Genomic DNA, 11,210 nt, shown 5'->3' with positions numbered 1-11,210 from the left:
GCTTTCTCCCCACCCCCCCCCCCCCCCCCCCCCCCCCCCCCACTGATGGCAGACTCTCCTCTAGCTGAGAGAAGAGTTATTTGCTTTCTCTGAAATCTTCTCTTGGAGTAGAGATAATAATATAATTGTTGAACTTCAGAAAAGGTGCTTCTATTGATTAAATGAATAGAGTAAGGTGATGTTACTTATAAACCATAATTAAGCTGATTCTTATGGGTCTTTAATAGAATGAATGTTTTCTGTAGGTCACAGGTATCATTCTCAAAGCGATTTGGGAATTCACACTAATGAATCCTCTCCAAGTTATTTTGTTTAAATGATCTGTCTAGGTATTAGTTTCTATGCTTCAATAGAGGACGCGAGCAGCTAGGCTTTAATGGCTTGCAGAAAGAACCTACAAATTTTCATTGCATCAGTAGATTCTATGAATCAATAGTCCAAAACAATCATTTGCATCTTGCCCTCATCTTTAATCTTAATATCCTGGCATTATTTATTAAGAATTACTTAATTTTATTTATTATTATTATTATTATTCAGTTCACCAGAGAGATACAGAGAGAGAGGCAAAGTGAGAAATCAAGCTGTCAGGTTCATAACTTGAACTGCAGTTGACCACGTAGGAGACCACTGCCTCAAACACCATACCACCTGCTGGCCCCATAACCTGGCATTATAAAGCCACCATTTCCATGTTCCAGTCATGTACTGAAAATAAATTTCTGTTCTCATCCTTGGTTTTGTCCTTTTATTGTTTTCTCTGTTTCAGCATTGATTTTTTTTTTACCCCAAACTAGAAACTTGAACTTAGTTGCCAGCTGCTTTTGTGGTTCTGTAGTGTGAAGTAGCACAGTAGCTTAGAGAACATATAATAATAATCTTTGTCTGATTTTTGTGTTACTAATGTATAGATCATAGCCTGCTGCACTTGTTTAAATGCTGTGTTTTGTTTGTGTTTTTCCTCATTAGGTGGAGTCTTTGAATTTTTAAAAAGACGATGATAATCAGATCTACTTGAAAAATTAAGCAAATAGATTTGGTTGGAACATTCTTGTACCAATTCTTTAACATTCAGCCACTAGGTAAGTAGCGCTAAGTGCTTTCTGTGTGGTTTGATTTCAAGTTACCAGAAAGATCTCTCAAGCACAATATTAAGTAAGCTTCACGTGAAATTTTGACAGTAATGATTTGAGGCCCTCGAAACCTGCGATAAATGTCTAGAGTGTTATCTAAATGAAAATATTTGTATGTCTTTACTGCTTTTTGGAAATATCTTGATTTTAGATGAAGACTGGAAAATGTTGTCATTTATAACTTGAAACCAGATCCTTTCATTTACTATTTTAGGGATGATTTGCATCTTATGATTTTGAGGTAATGTGAGAATATCAGATTTTACTTTGCGTGAGTTTTTTTTATGTGTAATTGAATTATATTTTATCAGATTTCGATCTATAGTATAATGAACATTTTTAGTAAATTAGCATCTCTCCATATTTTAAACCATCCACATTTTATAGAAAGCTTGGTTTCTGTGGCAAGAATAGAAATCTTTAGTAAGGACTTGCTTGACTCAACTTTCTTGGTTGTGTTGTGCTGCTGGGAAAAGCTCCTGAAGTAGAGAACTCATAACCAGGAGGAGTTTAGGCTTTTAGCAAATTATTGGTGCTGCCAAGACAGAATTTAGTGGGAACAGGACTTTGGCTACTATTAAAATGTCAGTATAGTAAAGCCTGCTCTGTCAAACAGATTTTTGGCATCAGAAATCTAAATGATACTGATTTTAGGGCTTGATAATTTTTTCTTTTAATTCAGGCAAACTCATGCTTTAATTAACCCTTTACATAGTAACAGAAAATTTTGGGAAAAAAATTGTATTCCTAATTTAAATCACAAGATTGAGTTTCTGAAATTCTAAATTTTATTTGTGGTTCTAAATTTGTCCAGCTTGTTACTTAATTTCCCTCTGAATAAACTAAAGTTATTTAAAAACCTGATGAATGGTAATGAACAGGAGAGGAAAGTGTCTAATCATTTGGGGGGCTGACTTCTAGGCCAATCCAGCTAAAGATGCTGGACTCCCATATGGCTGACTGCAGTTTGAGTCCCAGACCTGGCAGCTGGCTTTCTCACTTTCCCTTTCTCTATCTCTCTGCCTCTCTCTAGTCAAATTAAAACACTAATAAAACAAAGTAAATAAATAAATCATTATTTTTAAACAAAAAAGGCAACAGTGTCAGGTGGCTTTTTAGTGATACTACTGTATAGTTTATGCAATGCCAACAGCTTGTTGGCAATACTGTCCCTGAGAAAACTGTCCTGAAATTTGGTTGATAGGTATAGATTTTAACCATCCAGTGAGTATAGAAATAATTGAGCATGGAAACTTCAGAAATCTTTTCATTCCTCTTGTAAGATTCATGATTCATTATTCATTTGTGACTAATACTTTTCATTATTAAGGGAACATGGTGCCATTTGGAAAAAAATTTTGGATAATTAAAAAAAGGATATAAGGCAGTTAGAAAAAAATACATCAGAAAGAGATATTTTAAAAGTTTCAAATGCATAGTCAATTTCTTTAATAGTTGTAATAGATGTTAGAAGATGAAAATTAATACTTTTAACCACTAACTTAAATATCTTTGTTTCCCACATTCAATTTTCCATTTATGTATAAGCCTGGCTTTTAACGTTACTGCCAATGTACCCCAGAGTGTTAAATAATATCTATATAATAGTTTTGCCTCAAATGTAGATATTATTTGATTGGTGCTAAATAATTGAAATTAGGTTAAAGAAATTGTTTTATAAATGCTTCCTGGGAATAGACATGGCCTGGACATTGAAGCAAGTTTTTTATTTTTTTTATTTTAACCTTTCCTTGATTCAAATATTGTTTGTTTATTTACTTTCTTTTAAATGATTATTTTATTTTATTTTTACTTATTCATTCATTTATGCTTTTTAATTTTACCAGAGGGAGAGAGAGAGAGAGAGAGTGAGAAAAGCAAGTCACCAGATCCAGGACTTGAACTGTGGTCAGCTATGTGGGAGTGTCCAGCACCTTAACCACCACTCCACCTGCTGGTCCCCTTGTTTATTTATTTTTTAATTTTAATTTGTTTTATACATTTAATCACAACATATTACTTAGCTTGTAAAGTGAATTTACTCAACATGAATACACCTCACACCAGTCCAGTTGAGGATACTATATATGTTACCATCAGCAGACAATAATCCATTTCTGTGTCCCCTAAATACTTGCCTCTCTACTTTTCTTTTTATCTCCTCCTTCTTCCACCTTCTTCCCACACTGTATTTAGTATCCACAACCATCTTCCATACTTCTATATAGTCTAATCTTTCAATTTATACCATAGAGTAGACAGTTGGTATATTTGAAGTGGAAACAGGCAATGTCTCTCTTTCATAGCTTGGCTTGCTTCACCCAGTAGTAAATCATCCATATTCATCCATTTTCTATAAGATGCCAAGATCTTTTTTTTTTCTTTTTTTCTGGCTGAGTAGTATTCCATTGTTCCATCTTGAACTATGAATTCTAGATTCCTCTAGCTAAGAGTGTTCATTGAGATTACTTTGCTTCAAAATAATTATTGTCTTGAGTTAAATAAGGATGCTCCTTAATTAATAAGGTTCTCTCAGGATTAAACAACTGGCAAGTAATAGGAGCTCAGTAACAGTGGTGATTATGATGAAGATGATTAGTAGTGGTAATGCTTGGTGTAATCATTGTTTAAGCATAATAAGAATTATAGTTTATTAATCTCATGAATGACTCACTAGCCTATCAACATGGTCTTAACTTATAGAGATGGCTTTATTTTTTCAATTAAACCAAAAGTAAAGGATCTTCAGAAAGGTCATGGATATGCATTATGATAAAACTATGTGTGGATTTCATTTTATTTTTTTAACATAAAAATAGACTTGTCCTTTAGTTCTATGTACTCTTTGAAGTCCCTTCCTACCATTTTCAGTAAGAAAGCACTTCATATTGACTTGGTAAGCCTTTTCCATGATGTGGGTAGAATACATAATCAGTCTTTTGGTGACTTCTCAATGAACCTAGCCACGTGCATTCACCCAAGTGAGGATTTTTTCCCCAAATAATGAATTTTTTAAAATTTGCCCATTTTTTCCCCACTGTAAATTGATAGTAAGTAGAAAACAGTTTGCAAGGTAAGAATTAGATCACAATTAGAATAGTCTTATTTTTATGGTACTTTTTGTAAAAGATAGTCAATACAAATTATTTTATTTACACAATAGCTTCTTTTCACATGCTGCTATTATTCAAGTAGCCAGTGTTTTTGACTGTTTTTGATACTATTTTTTAAAAGTAATTTTAGGTGGAACATGTGAGCTTTAGCAACATGCACTGCTTTATATTCTGTTATTGCCTTGGATGCAATTATTTCAGAGTTGTATAAGTGGTATTTCTTAAGAAGGAAGGTGAAAATTATTAATAGTCATTGAACCAGGTTCTGTGCTGTAGACCCTTAATCGTTTTAAAGTAAGAATTAAGAGCAGAAATTAGTTTGCTGAGAATTACGTAGTTATTACCGTTGGTAATTTTTGGCTCATTGAAATTATTTCAAGTGGTTGAAATTTTGCCTCCAAAATACGTAACTCTGTATTCTGCAAAAATTGCTGTTTTTTTTTTTGTGATTTTCCAGGACCCACTGTTTATGTATCTGTCCTTTCTCTTCTGATAGTCTTTTATATATTTGTTCTTGTTATTATTACTTATACCAATTAGGAAAATAAAAGAGAGGAAAACTTTTAATTAATTCTACTTGGGAATATTTTAGCTGGTCTTATAAAGATTTGATATGGGTGAACATTAGCTCTGCCATCTGTGATTGGTGGGTTTACTATAACTTCAGCTATTACAGCTAATTCAGATTAGATCTTTTAAGCTTCAATGTGTTGTGGTCTTCAAATGTCTTATTTTCCATAGGGTCATTTTTATAGCTTTTCAGATGTGTATGTCTTCTGTTTGGGTCCTTTGGGCTTTAAGGTAACTGAAGAGGGTAACAGTAGTTATGTTTGCATATTTTCAGACTGATTTGAAATCCTCGGACTTGTAGTCTCTCAAGTTCTTGTGCCTTAACTTCCAAAAACTGCCCTTGGTTTTGCCATTATACCCTATGTGAGAGGAGCCCAGTACACTTAGCTTCTTGGCCTACATGATTTTATTTTTCCAAAATTATTTTCTTATACTCCTATACTCAATTTGCCTCTTTCTGCTCTGTTTTTTTTTTTTTCATTTCATTTGGTTATGTCATCTGTGCTTTCGATATCTTGTTCATTCATTTACTCGTCTTTCAATCAGCAAGCATTAATTAAGCCAGTAGTAAAAGCAAGGTATATTTTGCTCTGTGAACATTCTGTAGTCAAATGAAGCTTGTGTCATATCATTTGATAGTATTCCCTTTTGTCCATCCTTCCTGTTTTCTTACTTTAGCTTTTAGTATAGCATGGCCGTGTGTGGCAGTCCTCTCACCTTTCACTCTCCCGACAAAATCTACACAAGGAAATTTAGTGATCATATGCTTTGTTTCCGTGATGATGTGAATTAACATTGGCATGATGCTTTACCATTTACAAATGGCTCATTTGAGGCAAAACTGTTGTGTAGATATTATTCACACTTCATTTTGTGTATGAGGAAATGGAAGCTTGTGGGTAGAGGGGCACATTTATGTGACTTGCTTGAAGTCACAGCTCTAGCAAGTCACAGAATTCAGCCCTGGTTCTCCCAACGTCAGATAGCATGTCATATTCACTGTGAGGTCATTGGTCTAGCTGACTGGCAACATCAAAAATTGGATATTTGCTGATGTAGTATGATTCATATCAATGACTAAGATAGAGGCCATGTTGAAATTTTGGGGAAGGGTCAGATGTCATAATTTTAGAAAATCTTTTTTTTGGGGGAGGGAGGTTTTTGCTATAGGGCACATGCGCTCGCCAAACAGGGAGACAGAAAGCAAGAAATCACCCCCCAGGGGAGATGGCCACGCCACAATCCCTTCTCCTCCATTCTCCTCTTGGGATCTTGGGCACACACACACATGTGCCCAGCATGAGTTTTAAGCCACCGTGTCCAGGACTTGAACCGCGGCCGACTACGTGGGAGTCCAGCGATATAGCCATTACGCTAACTTCTGGTCCCCAATAATTTTAGGAAATCTTAAGGCTGGCCCAGGGAGAAAATGCTATGATGTAGAACATGAATTTTCCAGACTTCTGACATGGGTAGCTTTCTTTTGGAAACTTTATCCTGGTGCTATAGACTATTAAGTTTACTCCATTGCTCCCCTAGATCTGAGAATTTCATAATCTATAATAAAACTCATACATATCAAGAATGGCCCCGGGAATTCTCATTATCTTGGCAGTTACAGTTTTCATATAAATCCCTAAATTGGATATTGGATAAAATTCCCTATTTAGAGACCTTTAGTTTTTGTTTCGTCATCTATGAATTGCCAAAAGACAACTTTCTTATTTGCATTTTCTGCCTCATCTATTATTTGCATTATTGGCTAATGCACTTTACTGATGTTAGAGTGTGGTTAATTGTTTTTTATTTTACTAATACTTATCTTTGTGCTTTATCTCATGTGTCCACAAAATCCCCTTAACACTTTTATACTTCTCTTATGTTATCTGTTGTGTATGTGTTTTTTGTGTTTGAGTTCTAGAGTAATTTATATGAGGATTTTAATTTCACATACCATACTGACAGCTGCTTGGGGGCTTAGGGAAAAGAGTGAGTCTTTATTTTACCAAGCTAGGATCTTTACCATGTAGGTGCAGCATGTTACCCTTAGACCACTCCCTAGTCCCAATATTGGTCCTTATTTTGTTGGTAGCATCTTCAACTTTAAAATATTGACTGAAAAAAATAGTATATATTCAAAACATATTTGCTGAATTTAATCAGAATATTAAATTGTGAGTTTTCTTTTAAAATTCAGTTTGGGGACTGAAAATTGACACCTGGGCACAGATTTAATTTTAATTATATTACTATGATGAATCAGCAAGTTTGATACCAAATATCAAGAGGAGATTCGTAAGAACAAACTTATGATGTTTTTAGAGATCTTTTTTAAAGCAAACAATTCTTAGGGTAAAATAACAACAACCCCTTTCCTACAAAACAAAACCGAAACCCTACATTCATTCTCTTGACAAGGATGTTTTATTTTCCTTGTCTTGATCCTGGCAACAAAATTAATTGAGCCCTGAAAAGATTTAATGGGGTAAGGTAACATGTGGCCTCTGCATTTTATAAATATGTCTTTGGGGAAATGCAAGTGTCTTGTAGGGTGAATGCCAAGCACTGCTGTCTTGCACTGCAGGACTAAGAGGTATCCATTTCATCTGGAATTTGGTGGGAAGCCCCCCGGAAATTTCTGAGCAGAAGAGCAACACAATCAGAGCTGCACTTTCTAGAGATGAATCTGGCTGGGCTGTAATGATGGTGTAGGGGTGAGGTGAAGATGGCACCAAAGCCACTGTGGAGGGCTTCCTAACTTAATGCACACAAGAGTTGTCACCTCATGTTGTACCCTTTACCTCTCCTTCCACATGGACACCATGGAGGAAGGCACTGCACAGAAGGCTTCAGTGACCACAGAATCCTAGATTTGGCGAGTTCCTTCTAACTATTTCCTCTAGTCTTCCCGTGGGGCCTCATTTCTCAGGTTCTACATCACCGTGCTGTTTAGCTAAGTTCAGCTCAAATCGTTTTCCTTAAGTCTCTCTGACACTTCCACCGGTCACTGCTTCTGGTAATTGTCCCTGGGTCCCCTATGTCCTAGGGCACTATGCCCAGATCTGTTCTTTGGAAATTTGCCAATTGGACCCAGAGTGCCTTCTGAAAACCTGACTCTATGGCATAAGGGATCAGACAGGTGTTGAGGGCCTGAGTTGCTGTGGTGGCTGAAAGGATTGCCAAATGAGGCCAGATGGTAAAATGTTGTACTCTGTGAGGCTGACACACATAGGCAGGTCCCAGGCTTGTGTCTGGAGAGCTTCCTGGGCATACCTATTACTATGATCCAGGGCTGACTGAGGCTGGGGGTGGATCATGGCATCAGGACCCTGGAGCAGATTCTGTCTCTATGATGTTATGTCTCTCTGGCTTGTAGAAGAAGAAATAAATAAACTTAAAAAAAAAAAGATTGATAAGTCATAGGTAATGTGAAGGGAAGTGTTTACAAAGCTAGTGTAGGGCTGCCTTATTGGGCATGGGGGAGTGGTTTCGTGTCTGTGTGTGTGTGTGTGTGTGTGTGTGTGTGCACGAACACACGTACTCTCAGGATGAGAGACAGCAGGAAGCTGTCTTCAGGCTTTGAACCTAGGAATTTGAATATTTTTTAAAAAGAAGTAAAGAGAGAAGCTGGTTTGGGTCTTTGTATAGTGAAATTCATTGTATGCTAATTGAGTTTGAGATAAAAGTGTATTAAAAAGAACAGACAAGACAGATTGAGCCAGTAGGTGCCATGGTAGCTAAACGCTGGACTCCATATGGCTGACTGTGGTTCAAGTCCCAGACCTAGAGGCTAGCAAATCACACTGTGCACATATGTATGCATCCCCAAAATACCAGGAGAAGGGATTGCATTGTAACCCATCTTCCTGGGGAGTGACTTCTCACTCCCTCTCACTGTCTCTCTCTCTCTCATTTTGGTGAGCACATGTACCCCATGGCAATGAAACAACACAACACAACACAAAACAAAACAAAAGATATTTTGTACTACTTTTCTTTTCTCTTTCTTTGAGAGTTTATAGTTGGAAACAAAAATTCACTGGAAGACTTGAGTCTTCTTCCTCTTCCTGTTGTTCTTGCAGCTCCTTCAATATTTCCAAGAGCTTAGGAAGGTTTTTACATTTTCTCAACCTTATTTCAGCCAAAATCTTCCAAATTCACCTCCTCAGGACCATGTGTACTTGTCAGTGTACTCTCAGCAGCCAGAAGTGTGCCTTCCAGCCTCTTAAAATAAAAACACACAGGAAAATAGCTTTTCTTCCTTTTGAGGAGCATGATCATTGTTATCTCACGACTTGCTGAAATAGCACAGCAAGGAACATTTTTGGCAGGCGGGAATAGCTAGGGAATGTGCAAACACGCACTTCTCTTTTTCTATGATGTATTTGATTGAGGCGGAGGGGGGAGTTCATAGAAACAGGGGGACTTTTCATTGAGCATTAAAACAGAAAAAGGTATTGCCATTTGACTATAACATTCTTCTCGTTGGTGGTATTTCTAACACCAGAAAGCCTTCATTCTGAAATTTGATGGGAGCAGTGAGTTGACTATTTCCAGTGTAATTCACTCCATCCACATCCACTGAGGAGGTTTTGATTTTCAGAAGAGATCCTCTTGATTAAATCAATTCAAGAGCATATAATGATCCTGTAATTATCATTTGTCATTACCTTTATGTACTAATGATTAAAGCAAACATTTAATAACTATAGGGCAGTAAATATATTTTAGATCTTGAGCCATAAAAAGATTTCCATTAACAGAATGTTTTGTGCACAGATAAATTATTCATTGACTGTAGCAGAGCTCGATTCTGTCATCAGCCTTAAGTGGAAATTTTGAGAACACCAATCATCACAGACGCCAACACTCAGTTGGCTTGAGCTCCTCTCCTTCTTATATGGAACCTGAGCTTTCTTGGCTATTTGTAAAAGCTTTAGTTCAGTTAAACTCAATGAATATTTATGGCATTTCTGCCATATGCAATTCCGTGTTCGGGTGCTGTAGAGAAATACAGTGATGAGTAAGTCTGCATTGTAACCTTCAAGCTAAGATAAGACTTCAAAATACCAAAATAGGATACAAGAAAGTTTCTACTAGTGTCCTCAGAAATGTATAAATAAAAAGTTTTGTGAATTAAAAGGAGAAAGAAATCATATCCATTTTCTGTGGTTACGTAGGGGTGAAGGGCTTGGGTTTGAGGGATTGTTTCTTGAAGAAGGCTCTGAAGGTGGGCAAGATTTTGACAAGTGGAGAAAATTCCTTTATGCAGACAAATATAGGATAGATAATGTTGGTGTTCTCATGGAATGAAAAGTAACATGCGACAATGTACTAGTTAAATGAAGAAGAGATGGAAAAAGAGAAAGGATTATATGAGAGATGTAGGCAGTATGAAGGGCTTGAAAACAAACACATTAGTTTGTTAGGCATTTGAGTACTTTTAGAGGAGAAAACACTGCAACTGGGTCTTGAAGGTCAGGTAGAAGATTCCAGAGTACTTTAGCTTTCAGAAATGTAACTGGAAAACTAAGAAAAGCAAGCCTCAAAGAAGCCAAGGGAGGCGGAGATTGATAGAGACCAGCTCTTACTTATTAAGTGCCTACTGTATGCTAGATCTCAAGCTGGGAGCTTTGCATTTGGGGAAATACGTTAAGTATAGAATGCTGACGTCATCACTGATACTGTGATCTGAGAAGGGCCAATAGATTTGGCAAAGGATCACAGGTGACTTTAGAGAGGATTCAGTGTAGAAGTAGGGGTGAAAACTTGCTAAAGGTTATTATTTATCTCGAGGACATAGTTAGGAACAGCAGTCAAAGAAAAGGCTGAGCTTTTTCTCAGTCATTGCTCTTTGGTGGGTAATGTTTACATAAAGCAGCTCTGGCTGGTCTTGGAGGCATCACTTGAGAACATACTACTCCTGAGAGGTCTTTGCAAACTTTAAAATACTGCAAAAAATGTTAATCTTCCAGATTATGCTCACACACATAAAAGATCTCTGCTCTGGCTACCAGCTTCCCTCCTCCTCCCTGCTTCCTCCTTCCCACTCCCTGGCTTTGGACACCCAGCTGATAATAGTGAGCACATTTGCCACACCCTTGGCTTAGGGTCAGGGAAGTCCTCGGGCTCTCCTTGGCTCTTTTCCCACATGGAGGGAGATTTCCATGGAGAACAATTTAAGGAAGTGCGTGCTCACACGCATACACACACACGCACACGCTCACACACACACATTCTTTTCCTGTCCTCAGGATATTTATATGCCAATAAATAGACAAAGCACATCGTCATGGACAGGACTATTGTGTCACACCCAACCTGAGGAAATACAGGGCAAGGATGCAGGATTCTAGCAGGAGGTGGTAGGGATACTATTAATAATCTAACACTT

At 37.0% G+C, this 11,210-nt stretch overlaps 1 protein-coding gene across 4 annotated transcripts in view; it reads left to right on the top strand.

The window, feature by feature from the left end:
* HIVEP2 (HIVEP zinc finger 2) overlaps window positions 1-11,210 on the top strand; it is a 225,338-nt gene that overhangs the window by 126,340 nt on the left and 87,788 nt on the right. For all 4 annotated transcript variants that reach the window (XM_014588841.2, XM_027772903.1, XM_027772901.1 and 1 more), the window contains one exon: window positions 970-1,082. The gene's annotated coding sequence lies outside the window, so the exon portion shown is untranslated. The remainder of the gene's footprint in view (window positions 1-969; window positions 1,083-11,210) is intronic.

The sequence above is a fragment of the Tupaia chinensis genome, unplaced genomic scaffold (genome assembly GCF_000334495.1).
Source record: "Tupaia chinensis unplaced genomic scaffold, TupChi_1.0 Scaffold000313_1, whole genome shotgun sequence".
In the NCBI taxonomy this organism is placed as follows: domain Eukaryota; kingdom Metazoa; phylum Chordata; class Mammalia; order Scandentia; family Tupaiidae; genus Tupaia; species Tupaia belangeri.
This window is presented reverse-complemented; position numbering and strand designations above follow the sequence as displayed.